Raw genomic sequence first — 25,244 nt, 5'->3', positions numbered from 1 at the left:
TTTTTTAGGATGGGAGAGAGATGGGCATTTCATTTGTTTTGTTGTCTGTCTCCCTCTTCTAGACTGTGAGCCTGTTGTTGGGTAGGGACCATCTCTATATGTTGCCGACTTGTACTTCCCAAGCGCTTAGTACAGTGTTCTGCACACAGTAAGCACTCAATAAATATGATTGAATGAATGAATATATCTATAATTCTATTTATCTATTTTGATGCTATTGACGCCTGTCTTCTTGTTTTGTTTTGTTGCCTGTCTCCTCCTTCTAGACTGTGAGCCTGTTGTTGGGTAGGGATTGTCTCTATCTGTTGCCGAATTGTACTTTCCAAGCACTTAGTCCAGTGCTCTGCATACAGTAAGCACCCAATAAATATGATTGAATGACTGAATGTCACAGATGCAGATCAGTTGTGGCTACCTTCTGGAGCCCGTTGGCCAGGAGCCATTCTCAGGAACCACACCAAAGATGATCATCTCCCAGGGGACTGCTGGAACTGCCGAGACTGCAGAATGGCACAGTGGCTAGAGCATGGGCCTTGGAGGTCATGGGTTCTAATCCCAGCTCCACCGCTTGTCTGTTGTGTGTCCTTGGGCTCTTCAGGCCTCTTGGCCTCAGTTACCTCATTTGTAAAATGTGGATTGAGATTGTGAGCCCCATTTGGGACAGGGACTGCGTCCAACCTGATTAGGCTGTATTAAACCCAGCTCTTAGAACAAGTGCTTGAAACATAGTAAGTGCTTAACAAATGCCATCATTGCTATCATTATTACTCCTGCCCCAATCACTCCCCAAACCAGAAGAAGTGGGAGATTACGTGCTTCTAGTCTTGTTTTATGTCGTCAAGTCGTTTCCAACCCATAGCAACACCACGGACACATTTCTCCCCGAACGCCCCACTCTCCATCTGCAATCACTCTGGTAGTGGATCCATAGAGTTTTCTTGGTAAAAATATGGAAGAGGTTTACCACTGCAGTAAACTTGAGTCTCCTTCCTTGACTCTCTCCCATGCTGCTGTTGCCCAGCATGGGTGAGTTTGGACTTGTAGCAGACTGCCTTCCCCTCGCTAGCCACTGCCCAAGCTAGGAATGGAATGGGTAGGCCTCTGCTTGACTTTCCCTCCCACAGCCGAGACTGGTAAAGTACTGGGAACTCTCCAGGTGCGAACATGAAGGGAGGGTCCATGTCCTCTGCTTTGTTGCTGAATGCTCCCATACACCCAATACAGTGCTATGCACACAGTAATCAATCAATCGATGATATTTATTCATCACTTGTGGGGTGCAGGGCACTTGTGCTAAGCACTTGGGCAAGGACAACACAACAAAGTTGGTAGATGTTATCCCTGCCCACAAGGAGCTTACCATCTATGGTGGGAGACAGGCAAACATTAAAATGAATTGTAGATAGGGGAAATAATAGAGCCTTAGCATGAGTGCATAAGTCCTAGGGTGAATATCAAAGTGTTTAAAGGAGTACACAGTGAAGTAAATAGTCAACCCAGAAGGAGGGCAGATAGGAGCAATAAGTTTGGCTTAATGGATAGAGCACGGGCCTGGGAGACAGAAGGATGTGGGCTTTAATCCTGGCTCCACCACCGTGTGATCTTGGGCAAGTCACTTAATAAATCAATCAATCAATCGTATTTATTGAGCGCTTACTGTGTGCAGAGCACTGTATTAAGCGCTTGGGAAGTACAAGCTGGCAACATATAGAGACAGTCCCTACCCAACAGTGGGCTCACAGTCTAGAAGGGGGAGACAAAGAACAAAACCAAACATACTAACAAAATAAAATAAATAGAATAGATAGGTACAAGTAAAATAAATAAATAAATAGAGTAATAAATATGTACAAACATGTATACATACAGGTGCTGTGGGGAAGGGAAGGAGGTAAGACTAGGGGGATAGAGAGGGGGACAAGCAGGAGAGGAAGGAAGGGGCTCAGTCTGGGAAGGCCTCCTGGAGGAGATGAGCTCTCAGTAGGGCCTTGAAGGGAGGAAGAGAGCTAGCTTCTCTGTGACTCAGTTACCTCAACTGTAAAATCTGGATTAAGACTCTGAATCTTATGCAGGACAGGGAATATGTCCAACCTGATTGACTTGTATCTACCTCAGGGCTTAGTACAGTGCTTGGCACATAGTAAGTGCCTTGCCTCCTTCCCCTCCCCACAGCACCTGCATATATGTATATATGTTTGTACATATTTATTATTCTATTTATTTATTTATTTTACTTGTACATATTTATTCTATTCATTTTATTTTGTTAATATATTTTGTTTTGTTGTCTGTCTCCCCCTTCTAGACTGTGAGCCCGTTGTTGGGCAGGGGCTGTCTCTATATGTTGCCACCTTGTACTTCCCAAGGGCTTACTACAGTGCTCTGCACACAGTAAGCGCTCAATAAATATGATTGAATGAATGAATGAACAAATATCATTTTTAAAAAATGAGGGCTTAGACAGGGAAGACCTTTTGGAGGAGGTGTGATTTGAGGAGGGGTTTGAAGGTGGGGAGAGCGGTGGATCGTCGGATAGCAGGAGGGAGGTTCCAGGCCCGAGGGAAGATGCGGACAAGAGGCCAGTGATGGGTTAGATGAGATCGAGGTATATTGAGTAGGTTGGCATTAGGGGAACAGAGTGTGCGGCTGAATTGTAGTAGGATATCAGTGAGATAAAGAGAGGGAAAAAACCAATTAAGTGCCTTAAAGTCAATATTAAGGAGTATTTGTTGCGGAAATGGATGGGCAACCATCGGAGGTCTTCGAAGAGTGAGGAAGTATGGACTGAATGGCTTTTAAGAAAAAATATCAGGGCAGCAGAGTGATGCATGGACTGAAGAAGGGTCCATTACAGTATTCTGCACCAAGTAGGAGGCTAGCAAAGTTCTCAATGTACAACGAGGATCCAGTAAAGTTCTCTACAAATAATAGGGGTCCAGCACAGTGTTCTCCACAAAAAGCTTATAAGTACCAGCAGTGATGATGATGAAAAGTTTATAAAACTTTCTATGTGTCTTTTAATAATAATAATAATAATGATGGTATTTATTAAGCATATACTACATGCAAAGCACTGTTCTAAGTGCTGGGGAGGTTACAAGGTGATCAGGATGTCCCACGAGGGGCTCCCAGGCTTCATCCCCATTTTACAGATGAAGTAACTGGGGCACAGAGAAGTTGAGTGACTTGTCCAAAGTCACACAGTTGACAATTGGCAAAACCAGGATTTGAACCATGATCTCTGACTCCAAAGCCCATGCTCTTTCCGCTGAGCCATGCTGCTTCTCATCAGGGTTTCTCTTCAGGTTCATGTTACATAGACTAGAACTTGAGGAAAGTAGGGAGTCGGTAATAATAATAATAGTGATATTCCTTAAGTGCTTACTATGTGCAAGTCACTGTACTAAGCGCTGGGGTGGTTACAAGCAAATCAGAATGGACACAGTCCCTGTCCCACTTGGGGCTCACAGCCTTAATGCCCACTTTATTATTATTATTAATAATAATAATAATAATGATGGCATTTGCTAAGCACTTACCATGTGTGAAACACTGTTCTAAGTGCTGGGGAGGATACAAGGTGATCACATTGTCCCATGTGGGGCTCACAGTCTTAATCCCCATTTTACAGATGAGGTAACTGAGGCTCAGAGAAGTTAAGTGACTTGCCCAAGGTCACACAGCAGACATGTCGGTGAGCCGGGATTAGAACCATGACCTCTGACTCCCAAGCATGTGCTTTTTCCACTGAGCCATGCTAAAGATAATAATAATAATAATAATGGCATTTATTAAGCACTTACTATGTGCAAAGCACTGTTCTAAGCTCTGGGGAGGTTACAAGGTGATCAGGTTGTCCCACGTGGGGGCTCACAGTCTTCATCCCCATTTTACAGATGAGGTAACTGAGGCACAGAGAAGCTAAGTGCTGTGCCCAAAGTCACACAGCTGACAATTGGTGGAGTTGAAATTCGAACCCCTAACCTCTGACTCCAAAGCCCGGGCTCTTTCCACTGAGACACACTGCTTCCCCAGATGAGGTAACTAACTGAGGCCCAGAGAATTAAAGTGACTTACCCAAGATCACACAGCAGCCAAGTGGCAGAGCTGGGATTAGAACGCATGACCTTCTAGAATGTGAGCCCGCTGTTGGGTAGGGACCGTCTCTATATGTTGCCAACTTGGACTTCCCAAGCACTTAGTACAGTGCTCTGCACACAGTAAGTGCTCAATAAATACGATCGAATGAATGAATACGATTGAATGAATGAATGAATGACCTTCTCACTCCCAGGCCCGTGCTCTGTCCACAATGCAGAATGGTGGGCCTGGAACACTGCAACTTTGTCCACCAGAGACCAGAGGAGAGATTTCGAAAGGGACCAAAGGACAAATGTCCACGAGGTGAGGAGTTATTTTTGAGGATTTATACCTCCTGTTCAGGGTACAGAAGAGGACTCTCCCTATGGTAATGTACAAACCCTAATGGACTTGCAAGTAAAACCTCCCTTGGGCCAACAATCACTCTTCCCCACTACAGCCGCTCAGTCCATGGACACACCTAACCCAGGTTATCAGATCGAGGTAGGGTTTGATCTAGATTCTAGCCTAAACCTTGAGACTATAAGCTCCCTGAGAATAGGGATAGGACCTACCATCTCTGTTGTATTGTACTCTCCAGCTGCTTAGTACAATGCCCCGCACATAGTAAGCGCTCAATAAATACCATTGTTTGATTGATCTATTGATTGGCCAAGAATGGATTTTCTACCACTCCAGTTACACAAGGAAATTTTTCGAAGTTGAGCTCTGGATCATCAGCAAGACAGAATGATAATAATAATAATGATGGCATTTGAAGATCCACAAATCCACAGAAACTCTGACCCTGTCCATTTTAAAAATAAATTTGAGCATGCACAAGCCACGGAACACGATGCTTAAATCCTTGAAATAACAAATTACCCCCCCTACTTGGAGTCCATTTCCACTGAAGCAGATATTTGGCGTCAGATTCGTTTCTAAAATATGACATTCCTCATTTGGAATGTGCGAATATATCCTGGACTGTGCATTCCTCACACCACGAGGGTGAAAGTCCTATATACTCACTGTATCAAGAATATTCGCTTTGTATTTAATTTCCTATTTTTACAAAAAGAAAATGCAAAACAAATACTCTTCATTTCAAAGGATGAAGAAACTCACTCAACCCTTTAGAAGTGAAATAGCAGCTACCCAGAATTTCACTACAACTCTGAATGAGCAATCCTAAGTGATCACTGGGCCGTGGAATTAGCCATCTAAGGTTTGGAGCTACAAAGCTTCACTGAAAACAAAACTAAAAAAGAACAGATTTTTTTTGTTATGCAGGCATTCACTGTCTCCCCAAATACTCAGGTCTTCACAGGAAAGGTGAGGCAGTGGAAAAAGGTAGGGTTTAGCCATTAGAGTCAACAGAGCCCCAGTAGATGCCTTTAATAACAATCAATAGCATTTCCCAAGGGCTTGCTGAGTACTTGGGTGGGAAAGTACACTAGAAGCAGGAGACCTAATCCTGATCTCTGTGCCCATTGCCCAGAAGAAAACGCCTGCTTGAGGCCGTACAATGAAGGATCTGGGTTCTAATCCTGACTCCGCTACATGTCTGATGTGTGACCTTAGGCGACTCACTTATCTTCTCTGGGCCTCAGTTACCTCATCTGTAAAATGAGGATAAGAGTGTGAGCCCCTTGTGGGACAGGGACCGCGTCCAACATGATCAACTTATGTCTACCCTAGTGCTTAGAACAGGGCTTGGCACATAGTAAGCACTTAACAGGTACCGTTATTATTCTTACTAATAATAATAATAAACAACTCTTGGAGCAGAAGTCTCCATTTTTCCCCCGACAATCCTTCAAAATGTTCAGACAGCATGCAAAAAGTTGATTTTGTGAGGCAGATCTACTGAGGCATTAAGAATTCAAAATATATGGTCCCAAATCCTTCCTGTTTCTTAGGCTGTCTTTTTTTTATGAAATCTGTTAAGCAATTACTATGTGCCAAACACTGCTCTAAATATTGGGGTAGATTTACTTCCCAAGCGCTTAGTACAGTGCTCTACACAGTAAGCACTCAATAAATATGATTGAATGAATGAATTTAAGTTAGTCAGTCAGGACATAGTCCCTGTCTCACGGGGAGAACAGGTATAGAATCCCCCTTTGGCAGTTGAGGAAACTGAAACCCAGAGAAGTGAAGTGACTTGCCCATGGTCACATAGCAGATGAGTGGCAGAGCCAGGATTAGAACCCAGCTCCTCTGGCTTCCAGGCCTGTGCTTTATCCATTAGGCGATGTATATATGTTTGTACGTATTTATTACTCTATTTATTTATTTATTTTATTAGTACATATTTATTCTATTTATCTTATTTTGTTAATATGTTTTCTTTTGTTCTCTGTCTCCCCCTTCTAGACTGTGAGCCTACTGTTGGGTAGGGACCGTCTCTATACGTTGCCAACTTGTACTTCCCAAGAGCTTAGTACAGTGCTCTGAACACAGTAAGCGCTCAATAAATACGATTGAATGAATGAATGCTTCCTTTTGGCCCCTCCCGCTCCCTCCACTAATCCCAGGCCTTCTGGAGAAGCGTTCTGCAAGAGAGCTTTTGTGAGATCCCAGCCACTTCTCTGCCCAAGAAGATCCTGGGGCATTTGGAGGCAGTGGACACCCATCATGGAGGAATCCGCCCTCCCGCATACCCGGCGTGCAAGCGGGCCCATTTCTCTGTGGGACCTCCATCCATCAGCTTCACTTTGGGCTGATTGGCCCCTCCAGCCCCTGCCCTACTGAGAGCTCACCTCCTCCAGGAGGCCTTCCCAGACTGAGCCCCCTTTTTCCTCTCCTCCTCCACATCCCCCCCGCCCTACCTCCTTCCCCTCCCCACAGCACCTGTATGTATGTTCGTACAGATTTATTACTCTATTTATTTTACTTGTACATATTTACTATCCTATTTATTTTCTTAATGATGTGCATCTAGCTTTATTTCTATTTATTCTGATGACTTGACACCTGTTCACATGTTTTGTCTTGTTGTCTGTCTCCCCCTTCTAGACCGTGAGCCCATTGTTGGGTAGGGACTGTCTCTATATGCTGCCAACTTGTACTTCCCAAGCACTTAGTACAGTGCTCTGCACACAGTAAGTGCTCAATAAATACAATCGAATGAATGAATGAATGCCTCTTCTTTTCTCCCTCAAGATAGTCCCCAAGTAAGGACAGAAGCTTCCTCACCTGGGATGATGCCTCACCTATTTTTTGGAATGTGAGCTCCTTGTGGGATGTAGAAGCAGCATGGCCTTTGGGAAGCAGAGTTGCCTAGTGGATAGAGCAGGGGCTTGGGAGTCAAAAGAATCTGGGCTCTAATCTCAGCTCTGCCACTTGTCTCCTGTGTGACCTTGGGCAAGTCACTTTATTTTTCAGGGCCTCATTTACTTCATCGGTAAAATGGGACAAATCCATTTTAATGTAAACTCGCTGTGGGCAGGGAACGTGTCTGTCTTTTGATATATCATACTCTCCCAAGTGCTTAGTACAGTGCTCTGCACACAGTAAGTGCTCAATAAAAAAAATCCACTGACTGTGTGCCCCATGTGTCCAACCTGAGTAGCTTATATCTACCTCAGCGCTTAGCGCTTAATGCATAGTAAGCGCTAAACAAGCATCATTTAAAAAAGGAAGAAAACCGCCGTGCTGTAATAATAATAATAATATAATAATAATGGTATGTATTAAGCACTTACTATGTGCAAAGCACTGTTCTAAGCACTGGGGAGGTTACAAGGTGATCAGATTGTCCCACGGGGGCTCACAGTTTTAATCCTCATTTTACAGATGAGGTAACTGAGGCACAGAGAAATTATAGATGAGGTAACTGAGGCACAGAGAAATTAAGTGACTTGCCCAAAGTCACGCAGCTGACAATTGGTTGAGCCGGGATTTGAAGCCATGATCTCTGACTCCAAAGCCCGGGCTCTTTCCACTGAGCCACGCCGCTTAGGCTGTGGGGCCTCCCTGGCCCTGAAACAGTTAACTTTTATGAAGACACCGGGAAGGAAAAGCAGACGGAGAGCAGCCTTGTGTTAGAAAATGAGGCTGTTGCTGTTGTTTTCATTGTGTGCACTCTAATCAGGGAGCGTCGGAACAATAACGCATGTAATGCTGATTTTGGAAAGGGTCCATGCAGCCGTTCCCAGGCTAGGGAGCCTTGGGAACTGCTGATAGTGGGACACAGTAGGGCACAGCCTCAATCACCCAACCCAGGGCAGGGCATGCTTTGTGGGTAAAATATGTGAAGGATGACAAGAATCTTCCCAGCCTGGGAAGTGGTGGCAGAGAGAGAAAAGAAAAAGACCCGTATTCCACCCTGGTACGGATCTGGGTGAAAACGGGCCCCTTCCCCCATCCGCCTCAGTCATTGGGGCAATAGAGGAAAGATACACTATTTATCCTTCTCTCTCTCTCTGTTCCTTTCTTTCTCTCTCTACTGCTTTCTTTCTTTTTTTCCTCTCTTTTTCTTACTCTTTCTTCCTCTCTCCTGTTTTTCTCTCTCGCTTTCTTTCTTCCTCTCTCTTTCCTGTTTTCTCTTTCTCTCGCTTTCTTTCTCTCCCTTTCTTTCTTCCCTCTTTTCTTTCTTTAATACTACCAATAATAATGGCACTTATTAAGCGCTTAGTATGTGCAAAGCACTGTTCTAAGCGCTGGGGAGGTTACAAGGTGATCAGGTTGTCCCACGTGGGGCTCCCAGTCTTACTCCCCATTTTCCAGATGAGGTAACTGAGGCACAGAGAAGTGAAGTGACTTGCCCAAAGTCACACAACTGACAAGTGCCAGAGCCGGGATTTGAACCCATGACCTCTGATTCCAAAGTCCGAGCTCTTTCCACTGAGCCATGCTGCTTTCTTTCTTTCTCTCTCCTGCTTTCCTTCTTTTTCTTTCTTTCTCTTTCTTTGTCTCTTTCCTTCCTTCGTTCTTTCTCTTTCTTTTTCGCTTTTTCTTTCTTTCTCCTTCATCCTCTCTTTCTCCCGCATCTCCTCTCTCTCTCTCCTCCTGACTCCAGTTCAGTTTTCTCCTTTTTGTATGTTTGTTTGTTTCCCTTTTCTGGATTCAACATGCCTCCCTCTCGGCTGGCCAGCCCCACCTCCCTCTGCACACTTTGAAGCCAAGATGAAAGCAGGAGTCTGTGGCTGCTGGCACCGAGCAGACACAGGGAGACAGCAAAGTGTGCTTTAGTTTAAGATGCCATATTTTTCTCCCAGGGAGGAAAGGGGCCGGGGTGTATGTATGTATGTGTGTGTGTGTGTATGTGTGTTGGGCGGGGGGGGTGGCTTGTGGGGATGGGGAAGTGGAAAAAAAAAGAAGAGAAAAAATGTATCCAGCTAGAAACAATACATTACATTTTGCTGCGGAGCACACTGTATATGTTGGACCCAAACATGGTCTTAATTTCTCAAAGCTTTTGTCCTCAAGGAGAAAGAGCTCACTAAAATGTGGCACCCTCTTAAAGGGAATGCCTGGGATTCAGAAGGTTTTTGTTTCGTGAACTGAAGCAAGAAGAAACAAAAAATTGGTCATGAGAGCCCTTCGGTGTTGACACAACAGGATGTAACTCTCTGAAATGAGAATCAGCGTTGTCCAGTGGTTACAGCAAGGGTCTGGGATTCAAAATGACCTGGGTTCTAATCCTGTCCCTGCCAGTTGTCTGCTGTGGGACCTTAGACAAGTAGCTTAACTTCTCTGTGTCCTCGGTTACCTCATCTGTTAAATGGGGATTAAGATTGTGAGCCTTATGATAATAATAATAATAATAATAATAATAATAATAATAATGGTATTTATTAAACGTTTACTATGTGCAAAGCTCTGTTCTAAGCGCTGGGGAGGTTACGAGGTGATCAGGTTGTCCCATGGGGGGCTCGCAGTCTTAATCCCCATTTTACAGTTGAGGTAACTGAGGCCCAGAGAAGTTAAGTGACTTGCCCAAAGTCACCCAGCTGACAAGTGGTGGAGCCGGGATTTGAACCCCTGACCTCTGACTCCAAAGCCCATGCTCTTTCCACTGAGCCACGCTGCTTATGTGGGACAGGGACTGTGTCCATCCTTCTACAGCCCACCCAGCACCCTCCGCTCCTCCGCCGCTAATCTCCTCACCGTACCTCGTTCTTGCCTGTCCCGCCATCGACCCCCGGCCCACGTCATTCCCCGGGCCTGGAATGCCCTCACTCTGCCCATCCACCAAGCTAGCTCTCTTCCTCCCTTCAAGGCCCTGCTGAGAGCTCACCTCCTCCAGGAGGCCTTCCCAGACTGAGCCCCTTCCTTCTTCTCCCCCTCGTCCCCCTCTCCATCCCCCCCATCTTACCTCCTTCCCTTCCCCTCAGCACCTGTATATATGTATATATGTTTGTACATATTTATTACTCTATTTATTTATTTATTTTACTTGTACATAGCTATTCTATTTATTTTATTTTGTTAGTATGTTTGGTTTTGTTCTCTGTCTCCCCCTTTTAGACTGTGAGCCCACTGTTGGGTAGGGACTGTCTCTATATGTTGCCAATTTGTACTTCCCAAGCGCTTAGTACAGTGCTCTGCACATAGTAAGTGCTCAATAAATACGATTGATGATGATGATGATGATGATGATAAACTTGTATCTATCCCAGCGCTTAGTGCAGGATCTGACACATAGAAAGCACGTAACAAATACCATTAAAAAAACCCTAAAAACTGCTTGTGGATAAAGTTTGAAATAGCTCCCTTTTTCTCTTAAATAGACCCAAGATTAAGTAAATGGTGATTGATAATTTTGTGTTGAGGAGATCACATCATATACATATACATCACATATATGTATATATATTTTGTTTTGTTCTATGTCTCCCCCTTCTAGAGCCCACTGTTGGGTAGGGACCATCTCTATATGTTGCCAACTTGTACTTCCCAAGTGCTTAGTACAGTGCTCTGCACACAGTAAGCACTCAAATACGATCGATTGATTGATCAATTTTTCGGGTTTAGGATTTGGGGGAGTTGGGTGGGGAAGAATGTCATGAGTCACTGATTTTATTATTCTTTTCCTTAAAGTCACTGATCTTCAGAGTTTTATCTTCAAACAGATTCTTTTAGCTAGGGGTTTAAATTTCAACTCTGAATGTTGGGAGTGCAGAGAACTAGACAGTCCAATCGATCAATCAGTCAATGGTATTTATCGAGGGCTTACTGTGTCCACTAAAGGGTTGGGAAAGCACAATATATCAGAACTGGTAGACAGGTTCTGAATCCACAAGGAGCGTACATTTTAGAGGAGGAGCTGCAATGTTAGCTAATGAAGAGAGCCCACATCAAGAGACAGGAGATTTGAGTTTTTTGTTGCTTTTTATGATATTTTTTAAGTGCTTACTATGTGCCAGGCACCGTGCTCGGTGCTGGGGTAGATACAAGGTGATCCAAGTGGACCCAGTCCATGGCCCTCATGGAGCTCACAGTCTTTATCCCCATTTTACAGATGCAGTCCCTGAGGCACAGAGAAATGAAGCGACTTGCCCGAGGTCACACAACAGACGAGTAGCAGAGCCAGGCTTATAACCAGATCCTTCTGACTCAGTTCTATGCTCTATTCACTAGGCAATGTTGCTCCTCTACTTCCTATTTGACGTTAGATAATTCCTTTCTCTCTCTGTCTCCAAGTCCAAGGAGAATGTGGCAGCTCTAGAGTAAGAAACAGGATGGCCTAGTGGGTAGTGCTCAAGCGTAGGCATCAAAAGAATCTAGTTTCTAATTCCAGCTGCATCACGTGTCCGCTGTGAGACTTTGGGCATGTCACTTAAGTTCTCTGTGCCTCAGTTCCCTCATCTGTAAAATTCATTCAAACATATTTATTGAGCGCTAACTGTGTGCAGAGTAATATACTAAGCGCTTGGAAAGTACAAATTGGCAACATATAGAGATGGTCCCTATCCAATAACGGACTCACAGTCTAGAAGGGGGAAAACAGATAACAAAACAAAGCAAAACAAGTAGACAGGCATCAATAACATCAATATAAATAAATAGAATTATAGATTCATTTATTCAATCGTATTTATTGAGCGCTTTAGGAATGAAGACTGTGAGCACCATGTGAGACAGGGACTGTGTCCAACCTGATCAACTTATAACTACCCCAGCACTTAATACCATTTCCGGATCATTTTATGGGCTTTACAAATACCTTAAAAAATATCTTTTTGGAGGAATTAGGTATTTCCTCTTTCAATATTCATTCATTCATTCTATCATATTTATTGAGTACTTACTGTGTGCAGAGCACTGTACTAGCACTTGTCTCTCTTGTCTCTCACCAAGAACCTCTTGTTCATACTCCCCTTTCAATAAGTCAGTGGTATTTATTGAGTGCTGAGCACATACTAAGTGCTTGGGAGAGTACAATAAAACAGAATTGGCAGGCATATCCCCTTCCTACAATGAGCTTACAATTTAGAGGCATAAAGGTTGCAAATCCAGCATTAACTGTGAAACCCTTTATGAAAAATAATCAAATGTAAATAGCTATTCCTTTTTCTATAGTCATTTCATTCATTCAATCATATTTATTGAGCGCTTACTGTGTGCAGAGCACTGTACTAAGTGCTTGGGAAGTACAAGTTGGCAACATAAAGAGACGGTCCCTACCCAACAGTGGGCTCACAGTCTAGAAGGGAGAGAAGTCCTATTTTGAAAGTGGCGCAACACATTTGCATCCAGTGACCAACATTCTCCCCATTTTCAAAGCCCTTGTGAAGTCATCTCTGCTCCAAGAGGCCTTCCCTGATTAACTCTCATTTCCCCACCTCATTCATTCATTCATTCAATCATATTTATGGAGCGCTTACTGTGTGCAGAGTGCTGTACTAAATGCTTGGGCAGTACAAGTCGGCAACATAGGGAGATGGTCCCTACCCAACAACGGGCTCACAGTCTAGAAGGGGGAGACAGACAACAAAACAAAACATGTAGACAGGTGTCAAATCATCAAAATAAATAGAATTATAGCTATATGCACATCATTATAGCTATTATGCACATCATGCCAACTTGTACTTCCCAAGCACTTAGTACAGTGCTGAGCACACAGTAAGTGCTCAATAAATATGCTTGATTGATTGATTGATTAACAAAATAGAATAGACCTCGTACTGCTACTTCAGAGCCACTTACTCACTAAGACACTCACCCCTTGAACACTTAGGTAGTCTCCTGAATAGCACTTATGTACATATCTTTAAACTCTGTTGGAGTAATTACTTTAGTGTCTGTCTCCCCAGATAGTTTGTAAGATCTTCGAAGGCAGGGATCATGTCTATTAACTCTCTGTAATCAATCAGTCAATGGTATTTATTGAGCACTCACTGTGAGCAAATGCTGTAGTAAGCACTTGGGAGAGTGCAGTAGAGAGTAGGTAGACAGGTTCCCTGCTTTCAAGGACCTTGTAATCTAGTGAGGGAAGACAGACATTTAAAAAATTACAAACAGTGGAAGAGACAGAGTACAATGATATAGACATAATAATAGTAGAGGTATTGGTTAAACTCTAGGAGCCAGGCAGTGTACTAAGCAGAGTAAGTAGATAAAAAACAATCCGGTGAGACACAGACCAAATAATCAGGTAAGACATAGCCCAGGTGGGGCTCATAGTCTAAGTAAGAGGGAGAACAGATGAGGAAATCGAGACACTGAGAAGTTAAATGTCAATAAGTGGGGAGCAACATGGTCTAGGTGAAAGCCCGGGAGCCAGAGGATTGGGGTTTCAATGCCACCTAGATATTCCACTTGCTGCTGGGTGACCTTGGACAAGTCACTTTACTTAAGAGCAACAGCGTGGCTCAGTGGAAAGAGCCCGGGCTTTGGAGTCAGAGGTCATGGGTTCAAATCCCAGCTCTGCCAACTGTCAGCTGTGTGACTTTGGGCAAGTCACTTCACTTCTCTGTGCCTCAGTTCCCTCATCGGTAAAATGGGGATTAAGACTGTGAGCCCACCGTGGGACAACCTGATCACCTTGTAATCTCCCCAGCGCTTAGAACAGTGCTTTGCATGTAGTAAGCGCTTAATAAATGCCATTAAAAAAATACATTAAAAAAAACTCACCGTCTCAGTTTCCTCAATTGTGAAATGGGGATTCAATCCCGTTCTGCCGCCTACTTGGATTGTGAGCCTCATGTGGGACAGGGACTATGTCTTACCTGATTGATTTGTAGCTATCCCAGTGCTTAGAACAGTTCTTGACACATAGTAAGCGTTTAACATATACCAAAGAAAAAAAAAAACGTAATTAGAACTGACGTCTTTTAACTCCCAGGCCAGTGCTTTTTCCACTGGGCTACCCCGTGTCTCGATGAACATGAGACCATAAACTCATCGTGGGCAGGGAGCTGCTGAACTGTTGTACTGTGCTCTCTCAAATGCCTAGTAAACTGCTCTGCACATAATAAGCACTCAATAAATATGATTGACTGATACACTGATGAATGAATACTGTGGCGAGGAGGTACAAAAATGTTTAGCATTCCAAGAGCATAATACAGTGTTCAGCAAAGAGTGATCAACACATATTACGGCTGAACTCTTGATAATAATAACAAGTGTGGTATTCATTAAATGTTTACTATATATACTAAGCACTGTTTCAAGTTCTGGGGTAGATGCATGTTAACTAGATCCCACATGGGGCTCACAGTCTAAGCAGGAGAGAGAACAGGTTCAAATCCCGGCTCCACCAACTGTCAGCTGTGTGACTTTGGGCAAGTCACTTCACTTCTCTGGGCCTCAGTTCCCTCATCTGTAAAATGGGGATTAAGACTGTGAGCCCCCCATGGGGCAATCTGATCACCTTGTAACCTCCCCAGTGGTTAGAACAATGCTTTGCACATAGTAAGCACTTAATAAATGCCATCATCATTATTATTATTAAAAGGGATTGAATCCATTTTGAAAAAGAGGGAACTGAGGCTCAGAGAAGTGAAGTGATTCAGCCAAGATTCCACAAGCAGACAAGTGGCAGAGCTAGGATTAGAGCCCAGGTCCTCTGAAAACCAGGCCTGTAGCCTCGCTGCTTCTCTTTTCCTGGGGCAAAGATGTAATATGGGGGATCCTTTGATTGTTCTTTGGACCAGAAAGGGTCACCAAGTTCTCAGAGGATCCTGTCTATCCAGTCTGCTGAATTAACACAGCAAATTGGTGGAAGGGCTGAGACTATCAGTCTGTCTGATTTGCTTTGTTCCACAAGGCCCAAAACATCTTGAGACCTGCTGGATGAGGCAGATCTGGGGTTTCGATGAGATGTCAGCTATTACTCCCTTTTTGTTTTGGCCCCCACATTCAAAATGAAGTCTGACAACTAGGAGTGTAAGTTGGGGCATTGTAATAGTTGATAACTAATGGTAATGTGCTAAATGCATCCTAATGAGCTGGAAGAATACAGATTCCTAGAGACCTGGAATAATTAACTATTCATATCCAAGGGTCAAGTTAGCCCCTGCCCAACCCCAAGGATCAAAAATCTGCCTAATCAAGGCTAAGCCCTCTGACCCATTGAAGGGCTGAGGAGGCCCAGGTGGATTCCTGGCAGGGCAGCATTGCAAAGTGACTTTGCAGTCAGAGGGATTGACATTTGCCTGGAGGAAAGCCCAACAGATCATATGAACAGAGAGCGCACTCCTAGACCAAGCAAGACTGCAGACTAGTTGTGGACAGGGACTGTGTCTACCCACTCTGCGTTGTGTCCTTTCCCAAGCACTCAGTACAATTCTCTGAACACAGTAAGCATTCAGTAAATGAGAAGCCACGAGAAGCAGCATGGCTTAATGCTGGGACTCAGAAGGAACCGGTTTCTAATCCCAGCTCTTCCACATGTCTGCTGTGTGACCTTGGCAAGTCACTTCATTTCTCTGGGCCTCAGTTACCTCATCTGTAAAATGGGGATTAAGAATGTGAGCTCCATGTGGGACACGGCTTGTGTCCAACCCTAATGGCTTGTATCTACCTCAGCACTTTGAACAGTGCTTGGCATGAAGTAAGCACTTAACAAATACGATAATAATAATAATTACCATTGATTGAGTGATTAATGAAAACGTCCTAGGCTCCAATTTTCTCCGGCTCCCCAAGATTTCTGCATTATTTGGGAGTGGGGCGAGAGGGCAAGTCATAGGGACTTTTCTGGTGTCTCCCCCTTCTAGACTGTGAGCCCGCTGTTAGGTAGGGACCGTCTCTATGTGTTGCCAACTTGTACTTCCCAAGCACTTAGTACAGTGCTCTGCACACAGTAAGCGCTCAATAAATATGATTGAATGAATGAATGAATGGCCAGTTTCCACCCCCAACCCATTTTAACTACTCCCACCACCACTAAGCTGAAGATAGCAGAGGGTCCCCCACTTTTTTCTTTATAGTATTTGTTAAGCACTTACTATATGTCAAACACTGTTCTAAGTCCTGGCGTAGGTACGAGTTAATTAGGTCAGACACAGTCCCTGTCTCTCACGGCACTCACAGTCCAAATAGGAGGGAGAATCCCCATTTTACAGTTGAGGTAACTGAGGCACAGAGAAATGAAGTGAATTGCCCAAGACCACAGAGCAAGCAATTTGCAGAGCCAGGATTAGATGGAAGCCCCCGTCTTACCTCCTTCCCTTCCCCGCAGCACCTGCATATATGTATATATGTTTGTACATATTTATTACTCTATTTATTTATTTATTTTACTTGTACCTATCTATTCTATTTATTTTATTTTGTTAGTATTTTTGGTTTTGTTCTCTGTCTCCCCCTTCAAGACTGTGAGCCCACTGTTGGGTAGGGACTGTCTCTACATGTTGCCAGCTTATACTTCCCAAGCGCTTAGTACAGTGCTCTGTACACAGTAAGCGCTCAATAAATATGATTGATTGATTGATTGATTAGAGCCCAGGTCCTCTGACCACACTGATTCAGCTCAGAAATCAAGAGAAGATGCAGCCCTGCCATAGAACCCCCGAGCCTGAGGTTGTCAGGTGGCCAGATTGCCAAATTCACCCGCTCCTACTCCACTCCCCACCAAATGTGGTAACGTGCCCCACTCCACTCCCAATCAAATGAGTAGTTAACCAAGTTAGTGGGTAAAAGAAGGTTCACCTTACTGAAATCACATCTCCTCCAAGAGGGCTTCCCCAACTAAAACCTCATTTCCCCTCCCCTCCCTCCTTTCTAGACTGTAAGCTCCTTGTGAGCAGGGATCGTGTCTACCTATTCTGCTATACTATAGTCTCCCAAGTGCTTAGTGCTGTGCTCTACACACAGTAAGTGCTCAAGAAATGCAGCTGATTGTTTAACTTTTAGTAGCTAAACTAACTCGTCTCTTTCTCTGTCTCCATTTTTACTGGTGTAGACCCTCCTTAATTAGTAATTCAACCAAGACCCTATAACTCTGGGATTTTCAGATTTCCTGTCTCACCCCTATCAATTCAATCCAGTATGCTAGGGCATTTTATTAAATATCACAAGAACCAATAGGAAGGCCCTGTCCTCTTGTGTAGGACAGGGCCACTTTTCTGCTGTGTGACTTTGGGTAAGTCATTTAACTTCTCTAGGCCTCAGTTACCTCATCTGTAAAATGGGGGTTAAGTATGTGACAGGGACTGTGTCCAACATAATAATAATAATAATAACAATAGCATTTATTAAGCACTTATGACATGCAAAGCACTGTTCTAAGCGCTGGGGAGGTAACAAGGTGATCAGGTTGTCCCATGTGGGGCTCACAGTCTTAATCCCCATTTTACAGATGAGGTAACTGAGGCACAGAGAAGTGAAGTGACTTGCCCAAAGTGACACAGCTGATAATTGGTGGAATGGGGATTTGAACCCATGACCTCTGACTCCAAAGTCTGGGCAATTTCCACTGAGCCACGCTGCTTCTCTTATTAACTTGTATGTACCCCAGCACTTAGAACAGTGTTTGGCACATAGTAAGGACTTAATAAGTACCATAAGCATTAATAAATACCATTTATTGATTGTCTGATTGACAGGGTACCACCTTGGGGGAGAGCACTTGCAAAGCTTGATCTTCAGTGCTCCAAACAGCCCACTGCTGCCATGTATGCTCCTCACAGGTGCCCAGGAGTCGGGCTCCAAATTCTACCCTCATGGCTCAACAAAGCCCTTTCTGGGCTGCCTAATAATAATAATAATAAAATAATAATAATAATAATAATGGAATTTTTTAAGTATTTACCATGTGCCAAGCCTCATTCTAAGCACTGGGATAGATACAAGATAGTTAGGTTGTTTTATGTGGGGATCCCAGTCATAATCCCCATTTTACAGATGAGGTAACTGAGGCACAGAGAAGTTAAGTGACTTGCCCAAAGTCGCACAGCTGACAAGTGGCAGAGCTGGGATTAGAGCCCACAACGCTTTCACTGGAGGGCTATGAAACACAACCACTCCAGAGTCGAGAAGCGTCCAGTTCCAGCCTTTGGCTCCAGTCTGGGGAGCAAATGCAGGAATTCTGAGTGACCAGGGGTTCAGTGAAAGGATCTCCCCTTATAATATACGGAGAGAAGCTCGGGTGAATGGAAAAAGTATCATCCTGGGAGTTCTGTAACCTGGGTTCTAGTCAATTGTATTTATTGAGTGCTTACTGTGTGCAGAGCACTGTATTAAGCCCTTGGGAGAATACAATACAACAATAAACAGACATATCCCCTGCCCACAACCAGCTTATACAGTCTAGAGGGGGAGACAGACATTAATATAAATAAATGCATGACAGATATGCATGTAAATGCTGTGGGGCTGGGGTGGGGGGTGTGTGAAAAAAGGGAGCAAGTCAGGGGGATGCTGAAGAGAGTTGGAAAAGAAAGGAAGGCTTAGTCATGGAAGACTTCCTGGAGGCTTTGAAGGATGGGGGAGTAACTGTCTGTCACTGTTGGGTAGGGACCATCTCTATATGTTGCCAACTTGTACTTCCCAAGCGCTTAGTACAGTGCTCTGCACACAGGAAGCGCTCAATAAATACAATTGAGTGAATGTCAGACATGAAGAGATAGGTTGTTCCAGCCCAAAGGCCGGAGGTTGGCGAGAGATTGGCAGCAAGATAGATGAGAGTGTAAGCTTATTGTGGGCAGGGATGTGTCTGTTTTATTGTTATACCGTGTTGTCCCAAGCGATTAGTACAGTGCTCTGCATGCAGTAAGCACCAGTAAATGCGATTGACTGATTCCAGAACACTATAGTAAGCGCTTGGGAGAGTCCAATATAACAGAGTTAGTAGACACATTCCCTGCTCGGACCGGAAGGACCATAGGGCTGACCCAGTCACAGCGACGCTCACAGGCTCACGTCTTTGACATTCCCCTCCCCGCCACCCCTCCTACAGTCAGATAGTCAGTCAATCGTATTTACTGAGCACTTACCTAGTGCAGGGCACTGTATTAAGTGCTTGGGAGAGCACAATACAACAATTTAACAGACACATTCCCTCAGGCCAGAAGCCCTAATGATGGGCAGGGGGAAACCGCCCCATTACTGTGCCCCATAGACACAGGCAATGAGCTTCTCCTCAAGTGGGACCACAGACCACCAAGCACAACAGTCCCAAACCAAAGGCGGCACTGAAGTTTGGAAGTGGAAGTGACTGGGGTTCCGTGGATGACCTTGAATGCCCCATGAGTGAACCCCCCTACCAACCAGAGTGATCTTAAAGCATCCGTTGGCTTCAGGTTGCACTGGCCGTCCCCAGGATGCAACTGGAGAGGAGAATGCTCCTACTTGTTCCAAAGATGAAAGCGGCCCTCGTGTTTCTCACTGTCCCACCCCAACCGGACTGGGAATGAAAACCTGCATTTCCCTGGGCTGGCGGTGGGAAGAGTGGCAAGAGAAAGCATGGAGCTGGGAGTCAGAAGGACCTGGGTTTTAATCCCAGCTCTGCCAATTGCTTGCTGGGTGACTTTGAGGAATTCATTTCACTTCTCAGTGCCTCCGTTTCCTCAACTGTAAAATAGGGATATTGCCCCCCCCCCGCCCCTCCAAAAACGCCCCGCCCTTCTCTAGCCCAGCCCGCACCCTCCGCTCCTCTGCCACCCCTAACCTCCTCACGGTACCTCATTCTCTCCTGTCCCGCCGTCGACCCCCGGCCCACGTCAACCCCCTGGCCTGGAATGCCCTCCCTCCCAACGTCCGCCAAGCTAGCTCTCTTCCTCCCTTCAAAACCCTACTGAGAGCTCACCTCCTCCAGGAGGCCTTCCCAGACTGAGCCCCCTTTTTCCTCTCCTCCTCCCCATCCCCCCGCCCTACCTCCTTCCCCTCCCCACAGCACCTGTAAATATGTTTGTACAGATTTATTACTCTATTTATTTTACTTGTACATATTTACTATTCTATTTATTTTGTTAATGATGTGCATATAGCTTTAATTCTATTTGTTCTGACAATTTTGACACCTGTCTACATGTTCTGTTTTGTTGTCTGTCTCCCCCTTCTAGACCGTGAGCCCATTGTTGGGTAAGGACCGTCTGTATATGTTGCCAACTAGTACCTCCCAAGCGCTTAGTACAGTGCTCTGCACACAGTAAGTGCTCAATAAATATGATTGAATGAATGAATGAATGAAGGTTCTCCCTCCTACATAGACTGTAAGCCCCATGCGGTACAGGGACTGTGTCCAAACTAATTAACTTGTACTTACCCCAGTGCTTAGAACAGTCTTAGACGTAGGAAATGCTTAAAAAAAAAAACAGTTTCTGATGGGTCTCTTTATCAGCCGCTCCTCCAGCAGCTGTCCCACGGTGATTGGGTTACGACTGGCAGTGTGGGAAGGAAACAGGAGTCTGGCAGCCACTGCAGAAAAGAAAAAGATCTCTTTCCTCCAGAGCTTAGCGATCAGAGAGCATAAGTATCTCTCTCACCGTGCCCTTTTCCCTCCCACCTGAGGTGATGCCAAATCGTCTCTGTGGCAACTGCTTACAGTGGAGGAAGGAAGTGGGAATCTAGTGGCCACCTTAGAAAAGAAAGAGACCTCTTTCTCTCCCAGGGCACAGAGGCCAGAGATTCATTCATTCATTCATTCGATCACATTTATTGAGCGCTTACTGTGTGCAGAGCACTGTACTAAGCGCTTGGGAAGTACAAGTTGGCAACATAGAGAGACAGTCCCTACCCAACAGTGGGCTCGCAGTCTAGAAGGGGGAGACAGAGATCAAAACAAAACATATTAACAAAATAAAATAAATAGAATAAATATGGACAAATAAAATAAATAAATAAAAAAGCAAATCTGGGTGAAGCGCGGCACAAAGCGCTCACCCACTTCATTCAATCGTATTTATTGAGCACTTACTGTGTGCAGAGCACTGTACTAAGTGCTTGGGAAGTCCAAGTTGGCAACATATAGAGACGGTCCCTACCCAACAGCGGGCTCTTTATCCAAAGAGGAAACGGTCCGGGTACTCCCAGGGCCACGAGGAGATAAGCCGACATGATGACGGGGTCAGTCGGACAGCAGGCCAAATCCCAACTGGAAGATGGCCCTCCGCTGTATCAGAGCTCTTGGTTTCTCCAAGAACTTCGCGTTACAGAAAACTCACAGCCTCCTCATCTTCCCATCCTCATCCTGTCCTCCCCCATGCTTTCCCAGCACTACGGCCCCGTCCCAAAGCCCTTGTCGGTGTCCTTTTTTTTTTCATTTCAATTGCATTTATGGAGTGCTTACTATGTGCAGAGCACTGTACTGAGTGCTTGGGAAGTACAAGTTGGCAACATATATTCATTCATTCAATCGTATTGAGCGCTTACTGTGTGCAGAGCACTGTACTGAGTGCTTGGGAAGTATAAGTTGGCAACTTATAGAGATGTTCCCTACCCAACAACGGGCTCACAGTCTAGAAGAGGGAGACAGACAACAAAACAAAACACTTGGACAGGTGTCAAATCACAATAAACAGAAATAAAGCTAGATTCACATGTCTCTCTCCCCATGCCCCTTCCCTCCCACCCGAGTGATGCCACTTTGTCTCCATGTCAACTGTTTAGGCCAGTGACTGGGTACACCCCAATTTCCCTGCCTGGCAGCTTGACAAAGAGTCAAAGAAGCAGCATGACCTACTGGAAAGATTGTGGCCCTGGGAGTCAGAAGTCCTGGGTTTTAATCCCCAGCTCCACCATTTCCCTTCTGGGTGACCTTGGGCAAGTCATTTAACATTTCTGTGGCTCAGTTTCCTCTTAGACTGTGAGCTCCATGTGCGACAGGGACTGTGTCCAGCCTGATTCTATTGTTATCTACCCTAGGACTTAGTCCAGGGTTTGGCACATAATATGCATTTAGCAAATACCACCGTTATTAACCAGACTCTCTGGAACTGAAAGAAATCTTGAGAGAAATTGAATGGCCCTTATGACACTTGGATACCATTTAGTAGATGAACACTTCAGGACCCATAATTGAATTTGAGAGCCCTGAAAGAGTGAATCCAGTTTGTTTACTTGTTTGTTTTTAAATAGTCTAGCCACCCTTAGGAAGGTGTAAGATCCTGGCTCATCCTCCTTAAACAAGCAATCAATATTTACTGAGCACTTATTCTCTTCGGAGCACTGTATTAAGTGCTTCAAGGAAGAAAAAGGAATTAGTAGACTATTATTGTTATTATTGTTTTCATATTTGTCAACCACTGTACTAAGAACTGGGTCAGATACAAGATAATCACTTCGGACACAGTCCCTGTCTGACATGGGGCTCACAGCCTAGGTAGGAGGGAGTAGGATTTAATCCCCATTTTGCAGATGCAGAAACTGAAGAATGGGGAAATTAGGTGGACTTGCCAAAGGTCACACAGCAGAAAATGGCAGAGCTGAGATTAGAACCCAGATCCTCTGGCTCCCAGGCTCGTTTTCTTCCCATTCGGCTATGCTGCTTCTCATCCCTGCCCTCAAGGAGCTTTACAATCCAGCTATGGGGATGGACACTAAAATGAATGGCAGGCAGACCCTTCCTTCTTCTGGAATTCCCTCCCAGTTCAAACCCGCTAGATGATCACAGTTCTTCCATCATCAAAGCCCTCCTGAAATCTCACTTTTTCGAGGAAATTTTCCCTAAGTTTTCGTATCTCTGACTCGTATCCTCCCACCTAGCACTTCAGCACCTATGTATTCATAATCACCGTAACACTTCAGTACATGCAGGGGTGCCACAGAGCATGGGGGCAAACTTGGGGTGATGCTTTGGGGGAATGGGGGAAGAAGAATGGGGGAGATGGGGGAAGAAGAAAGGAGGGGAAAGGAGGGAGGGAATGAAGAATGGGGAAAGAAGGGAAGGAGAAAAAAGCGGGGAAGGAAAACCACCTCCTTCCCCTACACTTCCCCTCAGTGCTCCTAACTAAGCCTCAGGGCTTGGCATGAGTCAATCAATCAATCAATCAATCGTATTTATTGAGCGCTTACTATGTGCAGAGCACTGTACTAAGCGCTTGGGAAGTACAAATTGGCATCACATAGAGACAGTCCCTACCCGATAGTGGGCTCACAGTCTAAAAGGGGGGGAGAGAGTCACCACTCTCTCCCCGGCCCTGGTCCCCCAACCTGCCTATCTCTCTCCAACTGCATCTGCCACAGCAGTGGGCACCCACAGGCCCACACCAGTGACTGAATCCCCCGCCCTTGGCGGGATTATCCCTTCTTACCATGGAATCTGGGCAGAGGAGACCAGTAAGCCTGGGCTCTACTAGATGACAATTCCCGCCACATACTGAGCATGGAGCCACGGATTGTGGAGGCCTGGGAACAATGCAGGAAGAGACACACACACAACAAGAGACTGGACTCACAGCCCTATGACCCAAATGGGTCATGCCAAGGGAGAGGCCCAAGCCAAGACCTAAGAGTCTTCCCGTCTCTCCTGCCATGGAAACACAAACAGAAGAACCTCTGTCCCCAGGCTGAATGGATGTCAATCAGTCAGTCAGTCAATCTCATATTTATTGAGCACTTACTGTGCACAGATTATTGTACTAAGCACTTGAGAGAAAACAATATAACAATAACCAGACACATTACCTACCCACAATGGGCATACAGTCTAGAGGGGGAGACAGACATAAATTACAGATATGTACATAAGAGCTGTGGTGCTGAGATTGGAGATGAATAAAGGGAGCAAGTCAGGGTGATGCAGAAAGGGAGTGGGAGAAGAGGAAAGGAAGACTTAGGAAAGGCCTTTTGGAGGAGATGTGCCTAGAATAAGGCTGTAAAGGTGGAGAAGGTCATTGTTTGTCGGATATGAGGAGGGAGGGCATTCTAGGCCAGAGGCAGGACATGGGCTAGAAGTTGGCAGCGAGCTAGATGAGATTGAGATGGTGTTAGAGGAACAATTGTACTAAGCCTTGAGAAATACACAGATGAGGGAGAGACATGGCCCATGGCCCCAAGGAGCTCACAATCTAAGAATGATGAGAGGGATGAAGGTTGGCTTAGGCATAGGCATTTAAGGAAAGGTGAATATAGATACCAGAAAGTGTGATAACCAACCAGAAAGGAGTGGTAGGATTTCGAGTTCAGACCAGAATCACAGAAGTCATCACAGCGGTCACGCTGGTCACCTCGAATTCTTAAAAGTTTGCAAGGTTGCTGCTGATAGTCAAGGTCTTTTTCTGGGTTTAAGGAGGGGACCATAGGAACCCCAGCATCCTGGGGGAAGGGCAGCACCCTCCCCACCATGACTGGGCCCTGGGGGAGAGGCCCGTACTCTTTCCACTAGGCCATGCTGCTTCTTGCCTGCTAGGTGACCTTGGGCAAGACACTTCACTTCTCTGTGCCTCAGTTACGTTATCTGTAAAATGGGGTTTAAGACTGTGAGCCCCATGTAGGACAGGGACTGTGTCCAACCTGATTAGTTTGTATCTACCTCAATGCTTAGAAAAGTGCTTGACACATAGTAGGCATTTAACAAACACCATAATAATAATAATAACAATAATAATAATAATTATTGGTAGGTACACTCTGCTTTTCCTTCTCCCCACTGCAAGCCCCAGCACGGGACACTTCCATCCCCTCCCACTTGTCCGGAAGCCTGCCTTTCCTGGCCGGAGAAGCCCTCCGCTCTCTGCCTGGGAAGGGGTCCTGTGACTGTCCCAGCCCAGCTGAGGCCCTAAATCACCACTGGCTGCATCCAGACCCAATGAATACAAGGA

General features: G+C 45.1%; 1 non-coding gene across 1 annotated transcript; it reads right to left on the bottom strand.

Annotated features, from left to right (window-relative positions):
• Positions 1-1,036: 1,036 nt before the first annotated feature.
• Positions 1,037-1,173, bottom strand: LOC119925018. Its single transcript, XR_005449690.1, has one exon. It is a non-coding gene; the product is annotated as a small nucleolar RNA SNORA7 (small nucleolar RNA).
• Positions 1,174-25,244: the final 24,071 nt, after the last annotated feature.

The sequence above is a fragment of the Tachyglossus aculeatus genome, chromosome 2 (genome assembly GCF_015852505.1).
Source record: "Tachyglossus aculeatus isolate mTacAcu1 chromosome 2, mTacAcu1.pri, whole genome shotgun sequence".
Classification (NCBI taxonomy): domain Eukaryota; kingdom Metazoa; phylum Chordata; class Mammalia; order Monotremata; family Tachyglossidae; genus Tachyglossus; species Tachyglossus aculeatus.
This window is presented reverse-complemented; position numbering and strand designations above follow the sequence as displayed.